Source organism: Phycodurus eques, chromosome 10, assembly GCF_024500275.1.
Source record: "Phycodurus eques isolate BA_2022a chromosome 10, UOR_Pequ_1.1, whole genome shotgun sequence".
Lineage (NCBI taxonomy): Eukaryota > Metazoa > Chordata > Actinopteri > Syngnathiformes > Syngnathidae > Phycodurus > Phycodurus eques.
Window position 1 is genome coordinate 15149985 of NC_084534.1, and position 23004 is coordinate 15172988.

At 42.1% G+C, this 23004-nt stretch overlaps 1 protein-coding gene across 2 annotated transcripts in view; it reads right to left on the reverse strand.

Annotated features, from left to right (window-relative positions):
* LOC133409131 (retinoic acid receptor gamma-like) overlaps positions 1-23004 on the reverse strand; it is a 58927-nt gene that overhangs the window by 27225 nt on the left and 8698 nt on the right. Inside the window, exon 1 of one of the 2 annotated variants that reach the window (XM_061688725.1) lies at positions 11133-11347. The exons of the other annotated variant lie outside the window; for it this stretch is intronic. The gene's annotated coding sequence lies outside the window, so the exon portion shown is untranslated. Of the gene's footprint in view, positions 1-11132; positions 11348-23004 lie in introns of those variants that run through there. 2 annotated transcript variants of the gene reach the window in all.

Sequence of the window (23004 nt, forward strand, 5' to 3'; positions counted from 1 at the left end):
ATCACTTCAACATTCCTTGATGCTAATTGCTAATTTCTTATTAGCCAGACACTTTAGGGCATTACAGAAAGAGCACAAAAATATGCGAATAGGTGACCTTTTCAGCTAAATGAATTTGTGAATAGCAAACTTTGTATAGGCGTGGGTTTACTGTATTTAAACTGCATGCATTCTGAGACACTACTGCAACATCTTTTACAGTGGATAAGAAACGTCTACACACCCCTGTTCAAACGCTAGATTTTTGTGATCTATATATAAATGATAAATCATTTCAAAACCTTTTCCATTATGAAGGTTACCTATAACCTTTACAACTGAATGGCTTTTTTTCCCATTTTTTTGAGAGGGGAGGTAAAAAATAAATTAAAAAAATGGAGATACTGTGCACAGGTGTGCACACCCTCTTATAACTATGGATGTGACCGTGTTAAAAAATCACATTCAAACTCATGATAAACAGTGATTACCCCCAAATAAAGCTCTAAAAGACTTTCCATGACATTATTATTTTTTCTTTCCAGCAGAAGCCTGAAGGTTTTGTGCTAACAATTACAGCTATTTAGAACTGTTCAGAATTCCCTCCACCTTGACAAAGGCCCCATTTCTAGCTGAAGAAAAACGGCCACAAAGCATGATGGTGCATGCTCCACTGTCAGTACAGTATGGCCTTTTTTAGATGATGAGCAGTGTTGTGTTTGTGCCAAACAGACACATTTTGCCATGAGCTTGTAAGATTTTGTTATGGTCCGATGACACCAAAGTTGAATGTTTTGGTCATAATTTCAAAAGGTGTGTTTGCGGCAAACACAATACTGTTCATCACCAAAAGATGATGTGATACAGTGAAGCATGGTGTTGGCAGCATCAGGCTTTGGGGTCTCAGTCAAACTGGAGGTAATTATGAACAGTTCGAAATAACAGTCAGTGTTAGCACAAAAGCTTTTGGCTTCTGCTAGAAAGCAACAACAACAACAACAGAAAAGTCAGGAAAAGCCTCATAGAACAGCTAAACTATGTTTGGGGTTAATCATAGAGACTTTAAAGTGTGACAAATGCGTGCTGACTCATTTCACATGAGTTTCGAATGTGATTGGTTAAATCTGAACACAGTCATGTTCTTAGTCATGAGAGTGTGCACACCTGTTCAACTACATTATTTCAATTGTTTATTTTTTACTTCCTTGCTCCAAAAATATTTTTTTTCCTATTGCATTGTACAGTACTTCGGTTTCCTCCCACATCCCCAAAACATGCAAGGTAGGTTAATTGAAGACTCTAAATTGTCCGTAGGTGTGAATGGTTGTTTGTTTATATGTGCCCGAAGATAGCTGGGATAGGCTCCAGCACGGCCGCGACCCTAGTGAGGATAAGCAGTATGGAAAATGGATGGATGAATGAATTTTAACTAGCCAGAAGAATACGTTTGTTCCGCTTTGGCGTTAATTACATTCTCATATCGTCTGCTGCATAAAATCACGCACCTTACAAGTAAGATCAGCTCTTATTAAGTATTGCTTGTTTAAACAGTTTTAAACAAATACTTCATAACTCACTCTGAAGATACTTTGTTACCTTCTTTTTTTTTTTTTTTTTAAAGATATATTAAACATGGCTCTGGAAATAATCAGATTTCATGAGCATTAATAATACAGTGCATTGGGTAACATTAGTATGACAAATCAGCAGTTGTTATTACAGTAAAATTCTTTTGCTCTTTCTTCCCCCACTCTCACACACAAAGTCAGCACAGTCAGTGTTGTTTTTAAAGTCATATTTCCCATATTGACATATTTCTGTAACTGCTCGGCTCCGCTGCGGTTTTTCTTCACCGCGAGGGCCAGTTTGGGAGAGTCCCTGTAACTATTTCCACAAAGAACTTGAGTGTTTGTCGATCAAAGAATGTCAAACACCGGTTGGACAAAGTAGGCAGTTAGTTAAAAATAAAAAAATAAAAAAATAAAAGAAACATTATACACATGGACGTGCAGAATGCCACATTTAACAAACATTAACATACACATGCCTGTGTAAAAGAGGAACACCGACACATGCAAGCAGAGACATGCAGCCAGCAGAAGTGTATGTACACAGATGTTCTGCACATTTAACCCTTTGGGGTCAAGGAATTTTTCTCCCCCAAATGTCGGATATACATGTATCATATTAAAAATAACTTGTTTTCTTTGTTCAGCACAACCTGTGCTATTTTTTTAAATTACACGCTGGTTTGAAAATATGATGAAGTAGAGTGAAGCCAAAAGAAACTAGTAAAATTGATTTTCAATTCAAGTGACTTTCAAAACAAGAAACAAGATAAAGTTTCAAATACTTGCATTTCCAGGCATCCCAGTGTAGACAAACCTGAGAGGGTTAATCGTGTTCAGGGGCAAATAATCAAGATGGAAATGCGGCCGGTTCACACAAGCTGAAGCATCATTGAAAGCTGCAACTGACCTTGAAGAATAAAGGAGTAAATATAGGACAGAGAATCCCCTCCACAGATGTAGCCTTTGGGTCACTCAGGTTTACTGAGACTCTTTAGCAAAATCAAACCCAAAAAGACTAAAAGCCCAAGTATGAAAGCCAGATGTGTTAAAAGGTTTGCCATGCAGGGGGAAAAAAAAAGTGTTGAAAGCTGAAAAAAAGATGGCGAAAGAGAGCATGAGGAACACAGGATGGCGTTCCAAGCATCTGGCTGGCCATGTGTAAGAGTGGAGTGCTATTAATTAGAGGCACATTGGAAAGTGGATTAATAAGAGAAAGAAGGGACTGTGGTGAAACAGCATGGGGCAACAAGAAAGCAGACAGAGACAGACAGCAAACATAAAAATAAAGAAACAGTTTTATTTCTGCTAATAAACTAAGCAATAATGTGCGCCCAAGCCAAGGAATGGTTTCTTTCTCTCTAATGAGTAACACCCTCCGCCCCCGCGCTCTGCCTCCAGGGGGAATACACCTTGGGTAGGGCAACAAAAGTGGTGCTGTGTCTCCAGGCCTCAATGCTGCTTTATGAGCGCAGGCTGGGTCAGGTCAGACTGGGTCACCTGGTACTGGTCCTGCTGACACACACGCTCACATATACGCATAAACTGGTGCGGCCTTTTTCCAGACAATGGGGATTAAAAACAGCTTTGGTGTAAAGACGATGAAGGGGGCTTTCCATTGGACTGTCTTTTCCAACAAGTTGCTACATAAGTTACCATCAGTTGGGCTTATTTTCTCTCGATTTCCACATCCAAACAGTTGAAATGACAAACTTTTTCAAACACGTGTCCTGCCGTTTGTGAGGCGAGTCATCTGGATCTAGTTATCCTTTGTAAATGTGACTGGATTTTATAGTTTTTCCAAATGATCTTGTGGTTAGAGTTACAGTATGAAACACACACGGTTATTACTGAGAGTCACACTGGTAACGTGTGCACACCACCGTTTCAAGTTGATTCCATTAAAGCCCTCATGCAAACAAGAATCCCCAAACAGAAAAACAACTGAGTCTACATCACAGCATATTTCTGGTCGAAAGACTGAAAAACAAACACATTTAAGTATGTTACTTTTTAGACAAGTTTTTGACAAAGCAGACACTCTTGTTCATTATTTGTTTCGTACCTTGGCCACTTAAACACGCAGATAGGAGGAGTAAACTGTTTATCTGCCAACCCTTCAGCTTCCATGCTTGTGAAATGCAAGGCGGGCACTCGTTCGTTGTAACATGGACCTTAACGTTAGTCTACATTACTAACATAATGTTAGCGCTGCGGTCCGCGGAGTGTCTCTTTTCATTATGAGTACCGTTTAATGTTTTTTTTTTTTTTTACCGTGACAAGGACATTATAACTCAACCATAACGGTACGTACAGTGTGCTTCACTGTGTGACATATGGCCAATCTGATGTTCCGTAAGTGGCAATACCTTGAGTCAAGTTGTGAAAAAAAACGTCGCAAATGTGGCTAGATAGGAATAAGAGAAAAATGGATCATCATCATGTACCCAAACAGAGGACGGTTTGGGTGAAGGGAGATGAAGGAAATATTTTTCTCTGTCGAGGTTTCTTTATTTTAGTTTGAACAAATTCAACACTTCCAAAACTTGTTGAAGAACAAAGAATATTTGTCTTATTCCTAGTCATCTGGTCTAAGCTCGTAAATGCACAGCCATGAACCCAATGTGTTAATGTCACAAAATACCAAAATGCTAGCTTTTTAAGTGTAGATGCACAAAGGCTGTTAAGTGGGAAGTTCCCACTGGGAGCTCTTATGTAAAATTGTTTGAGACTTTACTGTTGTGTCAATATGCTAAACAGAAAAGGGGAAACTCAAACTTTATTTTTCTTAAGTTCAGCACTTAATTTGAACACGTATAACTTTCTCTTTTTATTTACTTGCCGTTATTGTGAAATGCAGCCATACTTTTATTATAGTAAATAAGAGAACATCTTGAAAGTTTTTGGGTAAATACATTGTTCTAAAAATGTTTGCTATCGTGACAGGCCTAAACACATAATATATTGAGAGAGAGCAAGAGCAATGGATAAAACAAAAATATTATAAAACAGTATAAAAGATTAAAGAGTGACAACTGTAATAAAAAATTGCAATATCGCGGAACTGTGAAGCAAGACCGCAATGTAACGGAGGATTACTGTATCTGTATTCCGTGATGATAAATTGTAGGGACTCATTGTTCCAGAGCTAGGACTCATTGTTTCCATGACGTGCATCCCGGGACTCACATTGTCTCAAGTGTAAAATGATCTATGTATAGCCCTTGATTATCTATGCTAAAAGATGCAGTAAGTTTAAAAAATATATATATATTCCAAGACACAACACACGCCTGCAAAGACGTGTACTTTACTAGCTGTGATGAATACATGCAGCGATAAACAGTTAAACATATGGTCAAAAGCCAAAGAGGCCAATGCCAATTCACTCCACACAAACACAACGGATCTGTGTTATAACATCACATCTGTAATAAACACTGTTTGATCATGTTATGGTGTGGCAAGTTTGTACAAACACTGCTCACAAAACAACAACTATGTGAGGTGTTCACACACTTTTGAACCAAATACTGTGGGGCAGTTCTGTTGAGTTTAGCACACAATATTTACTGTTTCCATGGTCAGCATTCGTGAATTGTACCAAAATAACTTTTCGTGGGACCCTCCATTTTGGTACAGAGTCAGACCGCAGTCGTACAGTGGAAATAGACAAGCAGACTTGTCACTTCTGTGTGACAACAAGTATGAAATAGAAAGAATGCAAAACAAATATTCTCTCAAAATCTGTCTTCTCGCAACTACACCGAGCAACTGTAATCATTAAGGACATTAAATGCTTGACTTCCTCCATTTTTGTCCTTTGATATCTGTGTCACGCTAAAAAGCAGTTTTTGACTGCTGTAAGCAATTAGGTTAGCGCCATGGCACTGACATTGACACAAATCCACTTTAAAACGTGACGAATTTCCCTGATGACCCTGGAGAACTCTTCCCTGAAATGAACGCTGCATTACTGACCACTTTCAAAACCACCTTAAAAACCACATGCACACCAAGGCCCCTGCAACCTTTACCATTATGTATCATTTCTTTGCCAACCATGTAAATTTCCCGACACAGTATATCCAGTTGTGGAGCTATTCTAATCTTATTATAACAATTAGTGTGTTATCGTGGCTGCTTATAAAAGCACATACTGTAGATCTTGTATCTAAACACTATGAAAAGCATAATATCCTAACAACATTAGTGCAACAAGTCAAAAGCAACAATTTTAGATGGCTGTGAAGATAGACAAGCTTCATAAACACATTATCTGAGCAATTTAGCACCAAGGAGTGCTATTGGTTATCCTTTATGTCTTACAGACTTTCCACATTGGAAAGTTTAAAATTACAAGCAAAAATGCCATTCCCGACCACACAATAAATACGCGACATTATTGTCCACTTTGGACATCTGGCCTGCTCTACGACACTGAAAACATCCAAATTAGCCAATGCGTTGTCATAGTTTTCATTGCCACAGCTATTTCTAATTGTTGTCATTTTCTTGGTGCTTTTTTCCTACCGAAATTCTGCAAGTCATCTGCCACATACACCCACACAACTACTTTTACATCTTTTTCATTCCATTTGACACACATAGCAGATCATGACGTCAAACAAGGACAGTAAGCCAATTTCATGTAACTTCGATTGAAGTAGTGAAATGGTTTTAAACGCGGAACATAGACGTGATGCGCAGCAATGTTTTGCCTCCAGTGGGGACAAATTCTCTGCTCTGCACTGTACAATGATGGGCTTTATTTAGCTTGATAATGTGGTTGATTAGTACTCAATTTTAGCATGTTTTATGGATTACATGGTGATGAGCCTCCATCCTGAAAATTATCGACATCCCAGAGTGTGAGAGATTTCTGAAGATGTGTTCTTGGGAAACGCACTGAACTCAACATCCCCGTAATTGTCTTTCTAGACCTTAAAGTTGTTGTTATTTTCCAAAGTAATGTAAGCATGTTTAAAGGCAATGTGTTCCAGGCTTTATCTCATTGAATTGGTTGCTTCTGTATCTGTCTTTGTTCTTCGCTTTGCTTGTCAGCTGCAGTCTCTATTTTTACACGGAAATCAAACATCAGTGAAACACCAGCAACATTTAGTTTTTAATTGACTTAGTTACTTGCGGGCGGGACGGTGCATGACTGGTTAGAGCGTCAGCCTCACAGTTCTGAGGACCCGGGTTCAATCCCCGGCCCCGCCTGTGTGGAGTTTGCATGTTCTCCCCGTGCCTGTGTGGGTTTTCTCCGGGCACTCCGGTTTCCTCCCACATCCCAAAAACATGCATTAATTGGAGACTCTAAATTGCCCGTAGGTGTGAATGTGAGTACGCATGGTTGTTTGTTTGTATGTGCCCTGCAATTGGCTGCCAACCAGATCAGGGTGTACCCTGCTTCCTGCCCGATGAGCAGCTGGGATAGGCTCCAGCACGCCCGCGACCCTAGTGAGGAGAAGCGGCTCAGAAAATGGATGGATGGATGGATAGTTACTTGCATAACATCAATTATTTTTGAAACATGCAGTATGTATTTAACTTCCCTCAGCTGGGGGAAGCCACATGTAAGGCAGCACTCGCTTAATGCAGATCCACCTTTTTAAAACCATCCTTTTTTTGAATGCCGCTTCAGCCAAAGATGATTTGCAAAAGATCAATAAGAAATGTTTGCATGCCCTGTTGCTCGGCCTTAGCAATGGACACAGTCTTATTAAACTCCACAGTCTCCACTTTGCTGCAGCGGCCGGTTTCCATGCTGCAGTCAGTCTCCTATCAAATAAAAATGTCTTCTTACAATGGGCAGTGACCACAAATACGGGAGACACTTTCTTGTTTTTTTTTAGTGTGTCTTGTTTCGCCTGATGCGCTTAAGGCAGTGTTATTTTCAGAATTTCCTGCTGTACTATTTTGAGGTGCCCTGAGATTGGATGGTGACGAGTCCAGGGTGTACCACGCCTCTCACCCAAAGTCAGCAGGGATAGGCTCGAGCTCACCCACGACCCAAGTGACGATAAGCGGTATTGAAACTGGATGGATGGACTTTTCAGGTGGAAAACTGACTGTCTCAAACCAAGGTTAGAAGAGCCAGTAGCTACATAAGAATAACAGCCACAAACGTCACCATTATATTTTCACTGGACTGCATCCATGTCCAGTGTCAAGATGAGGAATGTGCCAATGTGATAATTAATTGATCATTTAATGTATTTGGCATGTCATATGCTGTTGTTATACGTTATTTGGTTTGAATTTCACTGTTACCCTGGCAAGGACTTTGATAAATGAGCCCAACATTTTTCAAAACACCGAATGCTACATAAATCAAGCACTCTCCACAAAAACATGACTAGAGGGATTTTATAATTACACAGTGTAAATTTGGTATTAGCAGCAGTAATGGGGATGATGTGGATGACCGTGATGTTATATAAAACACAATGCTGTCATTATGTGGAGTCAAGCCTGTGGGCTGCTCAAGGTCTCTAGGTCGATGCCGGGGTCAGCTTCTGTCGCTCCAGGCCTCACAGCCAGGCCATGGGTCAGGCCTAATTGAAGCATTTGGTAGGCAGCTTTTTATTTAGTATTTAAGTGAAAAGTGAGTCTAAACTCCCCTGAACACCCACACACGCTCACACTCGCACATAGTCTGTGGCGCCAGATAGAAGACTATAAGTGCGTTTTAAAGGACTTGTAGCCAGTGCTGAGCACAGAATCTCCTCAGGCCACATCTGAACACACATTGTGAGCTTCTTTCGATGCACTGGCACACACAGAAAAGCAGCAAGCCAATTAGGCATGCATGACTCTCACAACATCTCTCTAAACAATTCCATGGACAATGTGTAATGCTGTGGAAAACAAGAAAACATTTGGTAGGTTGAGGACGCAAAAGTCTCAAGTTGCTGCTTGTTGTACAATAACAAGCAAGAGGACAACTACTGACAAAAGGTTGGGCATATGTGGAGACAAGGACTGAGAATAAAGACTAAAAGTTAGAGAGAGACACAGACGAGCCCGACAGCAAAGATGAGATTGCGGCAGGGATAAATAACAACATCCAACACACCCAAATCAATTTCAGCACACACTCATAAACAATCTGAGGAGTTTCCATGCGCCAGGATTTAACCAACAACAGATGCATCCAACTTTATTTCATAGCGCTCTGAGTTGGGTTGTTCAAATGGACCAGGTTATGGTTCAGTCGACCATGGCAGACGTCTACAGATACAGAAAATAAATTGGAGATGAAAAAGACAAGAAAAATACTATATAGTGCAGGGAACTTGAATAGGTGGACTTTTGTTTGGATTCGGACACAGACATGTGAGCAAACTTATAAGCACAGGTAGGCTCCCATGTGACCGGTCTCAGCCAATTAAATTGCCCATTCAGAACCGCTTTGCAAGTAGAGCGAGTGCATGTGTCCGAGGCAGGCATGTGGTGAAGTGAGTTTAGGGTAAACGGGTAAAGTTGGGCTTTTTAGTTATTATACAAGTTATTTTTGTGTCTGTAGTTTTTTCAAAAACAGAATGGAGCAACTCAAAATGCTCACACCAAAACCTTTTTATGTTTTGTTAGTTTTTCCCCCCAATTGAAGGCATTTTAAAATTGTGAATTTATTTTAAACTCACAAATTCAATACATGGTATACTTGTCCCTCCAGTTCAGTTTAAAAATCAGCAATAATTATTGGGGCTGTTCAAGAATCGGTGGTGGCTCAAATTGGCATTCGAGTCCGCCGAAAGAAACAAACGCCGAATCAGAATTTTTGGATTTGAATGACACCAAATTAAACAATAACATACTACTTACTTTAATCTGACAAGAGCTGCAACTGCTGCCACGCCGCATTTACTTAAAAAAATAAAAAATATTTCACAATTTTTGGCCTTTGTTTATGGCCGCCGAGCTTTTGAGTTACTGCACATAGTTTCTGCGCATGTACGCAGTTGTAGTTATAGCCCTACACCGATATCTCCGCGGAAAGAGGAGTCCATTAGCCTAGCCTGAGGACCTGCACGGATATTCACCATAACCGAAGCCGAAAAGGAGTTATCGCTGAAATGGACGGCGATCGCGTCAAAACGAATGGGACAAATTTGATCCAACACTGCGTGGCAGATAGAGTCAGGCAGTGTGCAGAAAAGGAGGCAGCTGGTTCAAGGCAGCGAAGGTTTACGGCACAGATAGGCATGAAACCAATCCGGGTTCTACCTCTGGCCACAGTACGGCGAGTGATCCTGGTTAAAGTAAGTCATTTTAAACTAAAAAGAAAAACTTTTCTGAAGAAAGAAGTGGCAGCCAAAACATGCCAGCATAGATAGTTTTCAAATAATCAAATTGGATTTTTCATTTATTGGACAATGATGTCTTTATTTCAGAATAATACAAGGAGTAATGATTTGATTACGATTTTGAAAGTCATTCATTAATGTCAACACAAATAGCAAATCTGGATTCAGAGGGCGAGTCCAAGCCCTAGTAATTATTGTATACATTTTTCTATTTTTTTAACAGTTGATGACATCAAAAATATTTGCGGCTGAATTATAATGTGCACAATACTTTTCCCTGAATTGGACGACTTTAACTTTTAATTGCAATTGTGAGTCAGTTGTCAGCATGACCCAGGTGTTTACACGTAATTGTTTATGACCCTGTTATTGACGTGATGAACAGTGACATGATGATGAACTGATACGACGGAAAGAGGCATGGCAGGCCGCTCAACAGTATAGTGTCAGGTGACCTGGATAGCTTGGATCAAGTGGGGTTAAGGCACTTAGCATCTTCCTCTTAATCATCAATCACATAGTATTTATAGAGCACAGGCAGCATCAAGGAAGTTATAACGAAAAGTGCCAATGCAAACTGGCAGCAATCGGACATGTGTCGTGATACCCACAGTAGGCTACTTGGAATTATATAACTGCGCAGATAGAAACCTGTTCACATAAGCTTCAGGAAGGGACGCGAGACTGAATGTGTATGTACTCTGTTGTACCAGACCATTTGGCAATTTGTGATGGATCAAGTTAGTCGCGCAGTTTGACGGCCCATAGCCTGCAGCCAACTTTGTCTGCTGCTGCACAATCTCACCTGAAGCACTCGATTAGTGACTGACTACCTCAAAACTTCTATTGTCATTCTTTAAAAGTTTGTAAAATAACGACACCCATTTCAGAGTAGAGTTGATCTTTCAGCATAGGTGAATCAGAGAGGTTAGGCATGTGCATCCATCACTGGAGCAAACCGAGACGTGCTAACACCCATGTAAGAGTTCATCCGCTCACACGGAGTGGCCCTCAAGTGCATGCGAGCGCCGATCAGCTTTCATTCCCCTCCTTAAATGCTTCTTTCTGTTTGCCCTGTTCTTGATTAAAGCTGTCCTCAAGAAACCCAACCTCTGCACTCGTGCTGTCCCAAAAAACACAAACAGAGCGCGAAAGAGAGACATCTCACTCGTGCTCTGACATGTCTGTCTTTTCTTACACACCGCTGACACACGCTCAAGATTTAAAGGAAATTTCAGATCAAGCGAAAAACAAGATTACAAGTCAAACTTACCAGATGTCTGATGTGAGTCCAGCACAGTCTGTTTGCTGTTTTTTTGAGGGGGGGGGTTCGTTTGTTTTTTTTTTGTTGTTTTTTTTTTAAAAGGGTATAAGTCAGATGTGTAATGAGCAGAGTTTGAACTCAAAGTTGTGAAGTTTCTCTAACAGCGACAACTGACTTTAGCCTGTTGCATTCCGCCTCCCTCTCCTTCTCCCGACTCTCTCTCCCTCTTGAAGTCATAGTGTGCTTTGATTCACAAACCCTGCCTCTGTCACGTGATCCAAAACCTCAAATATACAGTGCATTTTTTTTTGCCAGCCACAGAATGCCTGTAGGAAGGGAGAATGGGGTCCACAAGGCTTAGGTTTCATTGTGCTGCCCACCCCCTCCCCCTTTTTTGTAGCCCTCTTTTTCTTTGTCTCATAGCACATTTTACTTTTCTACGACGTATCACAAGCCAATACTCTTTGATTGAGTTTTGACTCGAGCTATTTGGTGCTATCCAAATATAGTCCACAGCTGACAAGATGGTTGCACAAATGAAACAGTCATTAGCTCATAGGCACATACAAACACACATGCCAAACAGGGCCGCACACCTTTGGGGGTATCGGTATCAGCTTATAGACCATTGCACCGTGTTTACAATCCCTTGACTTAAACCTTGTGGCCAACCAATGTGAGAGTCCAAGGAGGTCAAGAACCATTCAAGAGCCATACAAGGCTTGATTGAGACAAAACGACTTAATAAGGCTGAGTGGGAAGGAGCTATACTTTCTTAACATAAGTGTCCTGATACCTGAAGCTAACAAGAAAATGGAAATGAAAGTTGATCAGTTTGTCAAGGTTCCTACCCATTTGCAAGGTCTCATTTAAGAAAAAGCTCAGTTTTCATATTTTTCCAGCAGCATACAGCTGTGGTAATTTACATATTCACTTAATTACTTTCTTCATTTGGTATATATAATTGTATTCATATTTGGTGGACATAGCCATCCATTTTTCACAGGGGAGCTTAAGCCCATCTCAGCTGACTTTGGATGAGAAAGGTGGTACACCCTAGACTGGGCACCAATCACAGGGCACATATTGACAAACAACCATTCACAATGCGGTAATGGTTGTCTGTCTATGTGTGCAGTAGAGAGTCTCTTAGAGTCTTCAGTTAAGCTAACATGCATGTTTTTGAAATGTGGGAGGGAATCGGACGACAGAGAAAACCTATGCATGCAAAGGAAGAACATGAAAATTCCACAAAGAATTCCCAGAGATGAGATTCTAACCCAGAACCTCTGACTGTTGGGCATCCATAGTCATTAAACGACACTTAAAAAATCTTATAGTGTAGCTTAAGCTTGTAACATTGGGTAGCAAATTACATTTATTACATTGTTCTTTTACATCAAGAAATCAGCATGTTTTGTAGTTTGTAATGCAGTTGATTTATTTGTACTACATAAGGGTGATCAACTCTGATCTACACCATCTTGTGAGTCTTTACGCACCTTCAAAATTAAGTGAATGAGGAAGAAAGCAAAGCAGAAATATTTGTTTGAAGGACAGTTATCACAGCTAATGGAAAGTCTTCATTGGTTGTTTGGCTAGTACATGAAGGAGGAGAGCGCGTCGTAAAGAGGACTACCTGGTCGGACAGCTATTTTCCATGAATTATTTTTGTTATAATTTCTCACAACTTAATGCAAATTCAAAGTCTTTCAAGGCATGAAAACTCAACACCGTTGTCATGAATTTCAAGCACTTGTGGGAATCGTGCTTTGTACGACATTTGCATAAAATATTCATATGAATGCCAATCCACTGAGACATTCACATGACAAAGAGCATAGGAAATTGGGGAACTGATCCACATGTAGCCTCAAATTAGAATTATATGCAACACATTCAATAGATTGCAAATTTACAGTACAAACACATTTTAATCATACAGTCTTGATATATATATATACATATATATATACATACATATATACATATACATACATATATACATATAATATATATATATATATATATATATATATATATACACATATATATACATATACACACATATATATACATATACACACACACATACATACATATATATATATATATATATACACATATACAGTGGGTACAGAAAGTATTCAGACCCCCTTGTACACACAGCACCCCATATTGACAAAAAAATGAATTGTTGAATTTTTTTGCAGATTTATTAAAAAAGAAAAACTGAAATATCACACAGTCATAAGTATTCAGACCCTTTGCTCAGTATTTAATAGAAGCACCCTTTTGACCTAATACAGCCATGAGTCTTTTTGGGAATGATGATGGGAATGATTGTGCAGCCATTTTCAGGTCTCTCCAGAGATGCTCAATTGGGTTTAAGTCAGGGCTCCCGCTGGGCCATTCAAGAACAGTCACGGAGTTGTTCTGAAGCCACTCCTTCGGTGTTTTAGCTGTGTGCTTAGGGTCATTGTCCTTTTTGAAGGTGAACCTTCGGCCCAGTCTGAGGTCCTGAGCACTCTGGAGAAGGTTTTCGTCCAGGATACCCCTGTACTTGACCGCATTCATCTTTTCTTCGATTGCAACCAGTCTCCCGGTTCCTGCAGCTATAAAACACACCCACAGCATGATGCTGCCACCACCATGCTTCACTGTTGGGACCGTATTGGACAGGTGATGAGCAGTGCCTGGTTTTCTCCACACATGCCAGTTAGAATTAAGGCCAAAAAGTTATATTTTGGTCACATCAGACCAGTGAATCTTATTTCTCACCATTTTGGAGTCTTTCAGGTGTTTTTTTTTTTTTTTTTTTTTTAGCAAACTCCATGTGGCTTTCATGTGTCTTGCACTGAGGAGAGGCTTCCGTCGGGCCACTCTGCCATAAAGCCCCAACTTGTGGAGGGCTGCGGTGAACTTTCTCCCATCTCCCGACTGCATCTCTGGAGCTCAGCCACAGTGATCTTTGGGTTCTTCTTTACCTCTCTTACTAAGGCTCTTCTCCCCTGATTGCTCAGTTTGGCTGGACGGCCAGCTCCAGGAAGGGTTCTGATTGTCCCAAGCACTTACTTATAATTTATTCATGTTATAATATTTTTCTCAATTTTTTTGTGTATGAGTGGCCAGCCAGAAGTCCTGACTTAATACCCTGCGACTTTTTTCTGTGGGGCTGGTTGAAGGAGCAAGTCTATTCTACCAAACCAATGACTACGAGAGTACCTTGTGAAATCAGTTAATGCGTTTCCCAGGCGGCTTGAGAAACTGGTGACTAATGCTGGCAATACACTTTCTTCTCATGTTCATTTCTTGTAAGAAGTACTTAAAAATAGGGAGTTACTTTTCAATCATCCTGTATATATATATATATATATATATATATATATATATATATATATATATATACACATATATATTCATTCATGCATCTTCCGTTCCACTTATCCTCACTAGGGTCGCGGGCGTGCTGGAGCCTATCCCAGCTATCTTCGGGCATGAGGCGGGGTACACCCTGAACTGGTCGCCAGCCAATCGCATGTCACATAGAAACAAACAGCCATTCCCACTCACATTCTCACCTACGGGAAATTTAGAGTCTTCAATTCAGAATCAGAATCATCTTTATTTGCCAAGTATGTCCAAAACACACAAGGAATTTGTCTCCGGTAGTTGGAGCCGCTCTAGTACAACAAACAGTCAATTTACAGAACACTTTGGGGACATAAAGACATTGACAAAAAACAATTGTGCAAAAAGATGCAGAGTCCTCTAGCACTTAGAGCAGTTCGAACGACTAATATTGCAATAGTCCGGTGCAATGACCATTGTGCAAAGGGCGCTGAGACTTCAAGGAGTGTATGCGGTTTAAAGTGACGAGTAGTGCGATCATCTGGGACAATGTCGGTTGTGCAAATGTTACAGATACTCCTCAATCAGTGTGCAAATGGAGCAGATACTACTCTGGCATGAGTGGCCAGTATATGCAAATAGTGCAGCATGGCGAGACAACTACAGTGAGTGCACAAGTAATACATAATTGGCCCCACAGAAATGTGACAACGAACTCAAGTCAAAAAATTTCCAGCTTGTTCTAATGGAATTATAGGTTAGGTGTTTAAGAAGTTGATCGCAAGAGGGAAGAAGCTGTTGGAATGTCTACTAGTTCTAGTTTGCGTTGATCGGTAGCGCCTACCTGAGGGAAGGAGCTGGAAGAGCTGGTGACCGGGGTGCAGACGGTCCGAGAGGATTTTGCACGCCCTTGTCTTAGTTCTGGCAGCGTGCAAGTCCTCAATGGTGGGTAGGGGGGTACCGACAATCCTTTCAGCAGTTTTGATTGTCCGTTGCAGTCGGAGTTTGTCCTTTTTTGTAGCAGCACCAAACCAGACTGTGATGGAAGAACACAGGACCGATTCGATGACCGCTGTGTAGAACTGTCTCAGCAGCTCCGGTGGCAGGCCGTGCTTTCTCAGAAGCCGCAGGAAGTACATCCTCTGCTGGGCCTTTTTGAGGACGGAGTTGATGTTGTTCGCCCACTTCAGGTCCTGAGAGATTGTAATTCCCAGGAACTTGAAGGTCTCGACGGTTGACACAAGGCAGCTGGACAACGTGAGGGGCAGCTGTGGCGAAGGATGCCTCCTGAAGTCCACGATCATCTCTACCGTCTTGAGCGTGTTCAGCTCCAGGTTGTGTCGCCCGCACCATAGCTCCAGCCGCTCCGCTTCCTGTCGATATGCAGACTCGTCACCGTCCTTGATGAGGCCGATGACAGTGGTGTCATCTGCAAACTTCAGGAGCTTGACAGTCGGGTTCGCTGAGGTGCAGTCGTTCGTGTAGAGAGAGAAGAGCAGCGGAGAGAGGACACAACCTTGGGGCGCCCCAGTGCTGATGCTGCGTGTGGATGAGGTGGCCTCCCCCAGCCTGACCTGCTGTGTCCTGCCCGTCAGAAAGCTGTAAATCCACTGGCAGATGGCAGGTGAGACGCTGAGCTGGAGAAGCTTGGTTGAAAGGAGTTCAGGGATGATGGTGTTGAACGCTGAGCTGAAGTCCACGAACAGGATCCTCGCGTAGGTCCCTGCACTGTCGAGGTGTTCTAGGATGAAGTGCAGTCCCATGTTGACTGCATCATCCGCAGACCTGTTCGCTTGGTAGGCAAACTGCAGGGGGTCCAGCAGGGGACCTGTGACACTCTTGAGGTGGTCCAGCACGAGACGTTCAAAGGACTTCATGACCACAGATGTCAAAGCGACAGGCCTGTAGTCATTCAGACTAGGGATTGCAGGTTTCTTGGGGACTGGAATGATGGTGGAGCGTTTGAAGCAGGATGGAACTTCGCACATTTCCAAAGATCTGTTAAAGATCTGAGTGAAGACTGGAGCGAGCTGGTCCGCGCAGACTTTGAGGCAGGATGGGGACACATGGTCCGGTCCTGTTGCTTTGTTAATCTTCTGTTGTTTGAAGATGCGTCTCACATCCTGTTCATGGATGGTTAACGCAGAAGTCAGAGGTGTGGTTGTGGTCGCGGGTGCGGCCGGGTGGGTGTGTGGAGTGAAACTGTCCTTTTCAAATCTGCAATAGAAGATATTCAAGTCGTTGGCTAGTGTGCTATTGTTCTCAGCTTGGGGGGATCGTCGCTTGTAATTAGTCAGCGATTGGAATGCACGCCAGACTGATTTCGAGTCGTTCGCGCTAAACTGTTTTTCCAACTTTGCTGCATAGATCCTCTTTGCAATGTTAATTTCTTTAGTAAGCTGGTTTCTAGCTCGATTATACAGGGCCCTGTCCCCGCTCTGATATGCATCTTCCTTAGCTTGGCGAAGCTGCTTAAGTTTAGCAGTGAACCACGGCTTGTTGTTGTTGAATGTCCGAAATGATTTTGTTGGTACACAAACCTCTTCACAGAAACTGATATAGGATGTGACAGTGTCCGTATATTCATCCAGGCTGCCAGCTGAATTTTCAAAGACACTCCAGTCTGTGCAGTCTAAACAGCTTTGAAGTTCCATCTTTGCTTCATTGGTCCACTTTTTGACTGTTTTCACTGTAGGCTTCGCACATTTAAGAGTCAGGAGAGTCAGGGTGTTTTTTTTCAATTTCGTTGACTTGTTCGGCGAGCGTTAGCAATGCGGCGCTCGTGTTAGCTTGCGGTGTGATATAGACTCCAGCCAGTATAAACGATGCAAACTCACGTGGCGCGTAAAATGGTTTACAGTTCAGAAACAGCGACTCCAAATGCGGGCTGCAGTGTGTGCTGAGCACCGTGACGTCCGTACACCATTTTTCGTTTATATGGAGGCATATCCCGCCGCCCTTCGTTTTTCCCGATGATTCCATGTCGCGGTCCGCTCGATGAATGTTGAAGCCGGGAAGCGTGACGGCGCCATCGGGTACGGCGTCGCAAAGCCAGGTCTCCGTGAAGCACATGGCCGCGGAACGTCCGAAGTCTTTACTGGTCTTTAACAGAAGATGAAGCTCGTCCATTTTGTTGGGTAGGGAGCGTACATTCGCGAGGTGGATCGACGGGAACGCCAATCTGTGTCCTCTCTTGCGGAGTTTCACCTGAATTCCGGCTCGTTTTCCTCTGTGGCGCCGCTTCCGCATCCATGCGCCGAAAACCGCGGACGCCGCTCCGGTGAGTAACTCGGGGAAAAAACTGAGCGGATTTTCGAAAGTTGGTGACAGAAAGTCCGGAGTAGCCTCCTTGATGGTTAGCAGGTCTCCCCTTGTGTAAGTGAGTCGTGTAAGGTCTCCAAAGACGGACGAAAAACACAAAAACAAAGACAATACTAGAGAGCGCGTTACCGAGGCGGCCACACTGGTAGGCGCCATCTTGAAAGCATGTCTTTGAGATGTGGGAGGAAACCAGAGAACCCAGAGAAAACCCACACAGGCACGGGGAGAACATGCAAACTCCACACAGGTGGGGCCGGGATTTGAACCCCACTCCATTAAACTGCATAAAGCAAACTACTATGACCTCTTTTCCATATTGCCAAGCATGTCTCAACAGTTTCTCCAAATAAAATGAGTTCAAGAATTCCCCTTCCTCTTGCGCTACAAGAGTTTCCTAAGAAGATCAAACCAGTTACTGTCTGGTAAGGAATGATTAAATGTAGCCCCATGATGAGATCAAACCTGACCAGTCAGCCCCTCCGGGTTCCAGCTACCTGCTTTTTCAAGTCAGACAAAAGTCTCTGCAACTGTCTGACTAAATTCTTGCAGCTTGGCGTCTCCAACCACTGCCGGCCCATACAAAACAATCACATGCAACAGGGGGTATGTACAGTATGTTCTTGAATCTACCTCAAAGACGTTTCAAAGATGCTATCACAATATCTGTCATTTAAAGCGAATAGATTATTGGTTTGTAAAGTTTGGCCTAAATAATATACAAAACACAATGCCACTGGGGCCGAAAATTTGTGTTTAATGCAAAAATGAACACAAACACTGTACACGAGCACACATTACTTACGAAGGTCCATATTCTCCCAGGTGCATAAGAGGGAAAGCAGATTCTTCTTCATTTAAGCTCCTTCATTTCAGATACAGGCTCTGGGTGGAGCAAGCCTAAAATGTTGGTGTTCTCTCTCAAATCTGGTTTTACGCGTATTCTCCCATCGACAAGCGATTTTCCTCTTATGCGCTTTTGAAGCTGTATTAAGTCAAGCTCCCCGGAAATTTGAAACATAATATTGCACTTGGAGTTTCGATGCAGTTAAAATTCACACCACATGTACCAAGAATATTGTAAAAGAGACTTGCAGAAAGCTATCAAATGTAAATATCCTGCCACTATTTCAAATGGAAAATGTACAATAAACATTTTCAAAAGATTGTTGTTTTCATTGAGGTTGTAATAAATTTTATACTGTAATTCAAAATCAACAGTCCCCATAGTTACTTAGCTTCATCTGTATCTACTCCACCCTCCTCGCCAATCACGTCCACTGTAGAGAGCGTGGATCCAACTTCTTCCTCTAGTACAGCTGAATTAAGCGGTGGTGCTGGTGGGCCACCTCCAGTCCCTTGAAGAAATTTAGTTTTTCACAGAGGTTCGTATGTCTCTCCATTTGAACTTCAGCTCAGTTGCGGTACATGGACACCTCCCCACGGGAGCGACATCTTGGATCATTTTGGCCCAGATAGTGGCCTTTTGGAGAGAGTCAGCCATGAGCACTCCGTGACCAAACAAAACTGCATCGTACCTTTTGACACACTGCACAAGCGCCTCCACCTCTTCCATCCTTGAAATTCAGCTTTCTTTTAGACATCATTTACTTTCATAGTCCTTTGATCAATTTCAGTACTTTTATACTTGAATGGGAAAAAGCAAAGCATTCCACAAGTTTATTTTTTATTTTTTATGCGGGCATATTTATTTCTGACATACGGTGGCTGGGAAGTCCGAAACATCCATCCATCCATCCATTTTCTGAGCCGCTTCTCCTCGCTAGGGTCACATATCCCAGCTATCATCGGGCAGGAGGCGGGGTACACCCTGAACTGGTTGCCAGCCAATCGCAGGGCACATACAAAGAAACAACCATTCGCACTCACATTCACACCTACGTGCAATTTAGAGTCTTCAATTAACCTACCTTGCTTGTTTCTGGGATGTGGAAGGAAACCGGAGTACCCAGAGAAAACCCACCTTGCACAGGGAGAACATGCAAACTACACACAGGCCAGACCGGATTTGAACACCAGTCCTCAGAACTGTGATGCAGATGTGCTAACCAGTTGTCCATCGTGCCGCCCATTAAAATCCATAAAAAGATAAAGCCCACTTTAAATTTTAAAAAAGGAAAACTTTATTTTTTTTTTATTGAATAAATCCAATAAAATACATTTATCGGAACACTGCATTTGCCTGAATGCATGTTTGTCAATAAAAAATAATTGTGGCTCCCATGCTCTAGGTTATTTAAATCAGTTAGCTTCACCAGTGTTCGGCAGGCTTTAAGGTTAAAGGCATGTATATTAACACATATTTGCAGATTTAAATTTGATTTATAAAGTACTGCATGATTTGGCTCCAGCTCCTCTGGCTGAGTTCATCCGCCAAAGAAACAGCTCTGAGCGTGTCGCTCGAGTCTCTGTCAGAGGTGACTGTCTCATTCCTCTCCGCAGGAGTACTTTCAGTAAGTCAGCCTGGTCAGTGAGGAGCGCTGGAGCCAAATCATGCAGTACTTTTCTTGCCCTGAGGAGGTTAAACTGCTTACAACATACAAGGCCTTCACAAAAAAACTGAAAATGTGGCTAGTTAACACCTATAGCTACCAACACTAAAAGACAAGTGTGTTATGATGTTTTTTTTTTGTTATGATCAAATGATTTGTGGTTTTATTCTCTTAATAGTATTGTAAGTCTTTGATTATGTATCCTGTATTATATTGTCTTGTAGATGTATTTTACTGCTTTTTTACATCATGGCCAGGGGACTACAGATGAAAACTAGCCTTCTGGCTAATTCTGGCTTTTTTAACCATGTGTACTTCATGTGTTTTATGAAATTGCATTGTCCCCTTTCAAATAAACTGATTAATAATAATTAATGCCGCCACACTTAATAAGTCACATACTTCTTTTACCGACTGAAAGCAGCAGGGCGTGTTCTACCGGGATACAGCAGCCAATCATAGTGCAGCGGCACGTGTCCTGGAGCCAGTAATATTGGAGCAGCGCCTGCCAGGAAAATGTGTGGGAATCCTAATAATGTGTGTGCGAATCCTATGCGTCAATGTGATATGATACGTTCCCTTTCCGGTTTGTGACACTTGTAATTTGTTTCGTGTTTTGTTGATTTGTTTTCTGAAATCCATCCATCCATCCATTTTCTACCGCTTATCCGGGTCGGGTCGCGGGGGCAGTAGCTTTAGCAGGGACGCCCAGACTTCCCTCTCCCCAGTCGCTTCATCCAGCTCTTCTGGGGGGATCCCGAGGTGTTCCCAGGCCAGCCGAAGGACATAGTCTCTCCAGCGTGTCCTGGGTTGTCCCCGGGGTCTCCTCCCGGTGGCACGATGGACAACTGAATAGCAGATCTGCCTCACAGTTCTGAGAACCTGGGTTCAAATCTGGCCTGGCCTGTGTGGAGTTTGCATGTTCTCCCTGTGCCAGCGTGGGTTTTCTCCGGGTACTCCGGTTTCCTTCCACATCCCAAAAACATGCATGGTAAGCTGATTGAAGACAAAATTGCCCATAGGTGTCAATGTGAGTGTGAATGGTTGTTTGCTAATAGTTGCCCTGCGACTGGCTGGCGACCAGTTCAGGGTGTACCCAGGGTGTCTCACCCAGAGTCAACTGGGATTGGCTCCAACACGCCCGCGACCCTAGTGAGGATAAGCGATACAGAAGAGAATGAATAAATGGATGAATGAATGAATGAAATTGTCATTCATAAGTCTCAGGAAAACTCTATTTTCCATAATTTCCAGACAACCCCATTGTCAATAAATCCCACCGCTTTGAAAAGGCCACCATCATTTACAACTTATATGCGGTGGGTGTGTCAGAAATCAGGATGGGAGAATCTGCATGTATGAAACGGGCATAAGTCCAGATGCTTAAAAAAGGACTTGTGTGCGAACGGGAGAATTGGGGAGAACTAACACAAAGTTGGCCATCACTAAACTATAACAAACCATCAGGAATTCAATCATATGGTCCTGTCATATTCAATGCTGACATAAACAAATTTAAGCCATCTGTGGAGAAATGAATATGTGGCAGGTTTAAACATGCTCATACAACTATCTCAAATTCCAACCCCAATTATAATGAAGTTGGGATATTGTGTAATAGACTGTAAGACAAATAAAAACAGAATAGAATGATTTGTAAATCCTTTTCAACCTGTGTTCAATTGAATGGATGAGAAAGACAAGATATTTAATGTTTAAACTGATAAACCTTTTTTGTTGTTACAAATATTCAATCATTTTGAATTTAAATACCTGCAACACATTCCAAAAAAAGCTGGGACAGCAGCATGTTTACCACTGCGTCTACTACATCACCTTTCCTTTTAACAATACTCAATAAAGCGTTTGGAAACTGAGGAAACTTATTGTTGAAGCTGTAAGTGGTATTCGTTTCTATTCTTGCTTGATGTACAAGTTCAGTTGCTCAGCAGTCTGGGGTCTACATTGTGGTATTTTGCCCTGTATAATGCGCCACACCATTTTTCAATGGGAGACAGGTCTGTACTGCTGGCAGGCTAGTCAAGTACTCACACTCTTTTACTATGAAGCCATGCTGTTGTAACACATGCAGAATGTGGCTTGGCATTGTCTTGCTGAAATAGGCAGATGCGTCCCTGAAAGAGAAGTTGCTTGGATGGCAGCACATGTTGCTCCAAAACCTGTACGTACCTTTCAGCATTAATGGTGCCCTCACAGATGTGCAAGTTACCCATGGCGTGGGCACTAACACATCCACATTCCATCACAGATGCTGGCTTTTGAATTTTGTGCTGATAACAATCCAGATGGCCCTTTTTCTCTTTGGCCCAGAGGACATGACAGCCATGGTTTTTAATGAAGTGGCGCATGGGTGATCCAAGGTCACAGGCATTCACTGTTGGTTTTCAGCCCTGCCACTTTCATGCACAGATTTCTGAAGATTCTCTGTATCTTTTGATGATATTATGGACCATAGATGATAAGATCTCTAAATTCCCTGCAACTGTACGTTGAAGAACATTGTTCTAAAACTCTTGGACTATTTGCTCATGTAGTTGTTCACAAAGTGGTCAACCTCACCCTTTCCTTGCTTGTGAAGAACTGAGCCTTTCAGGGATGCTCTTTTTATACCCAATAATGACACTCACCTGTTTCCAATTAACCTGTTCACCTGTAGAATGTTCCAAACAGGCGTTTTT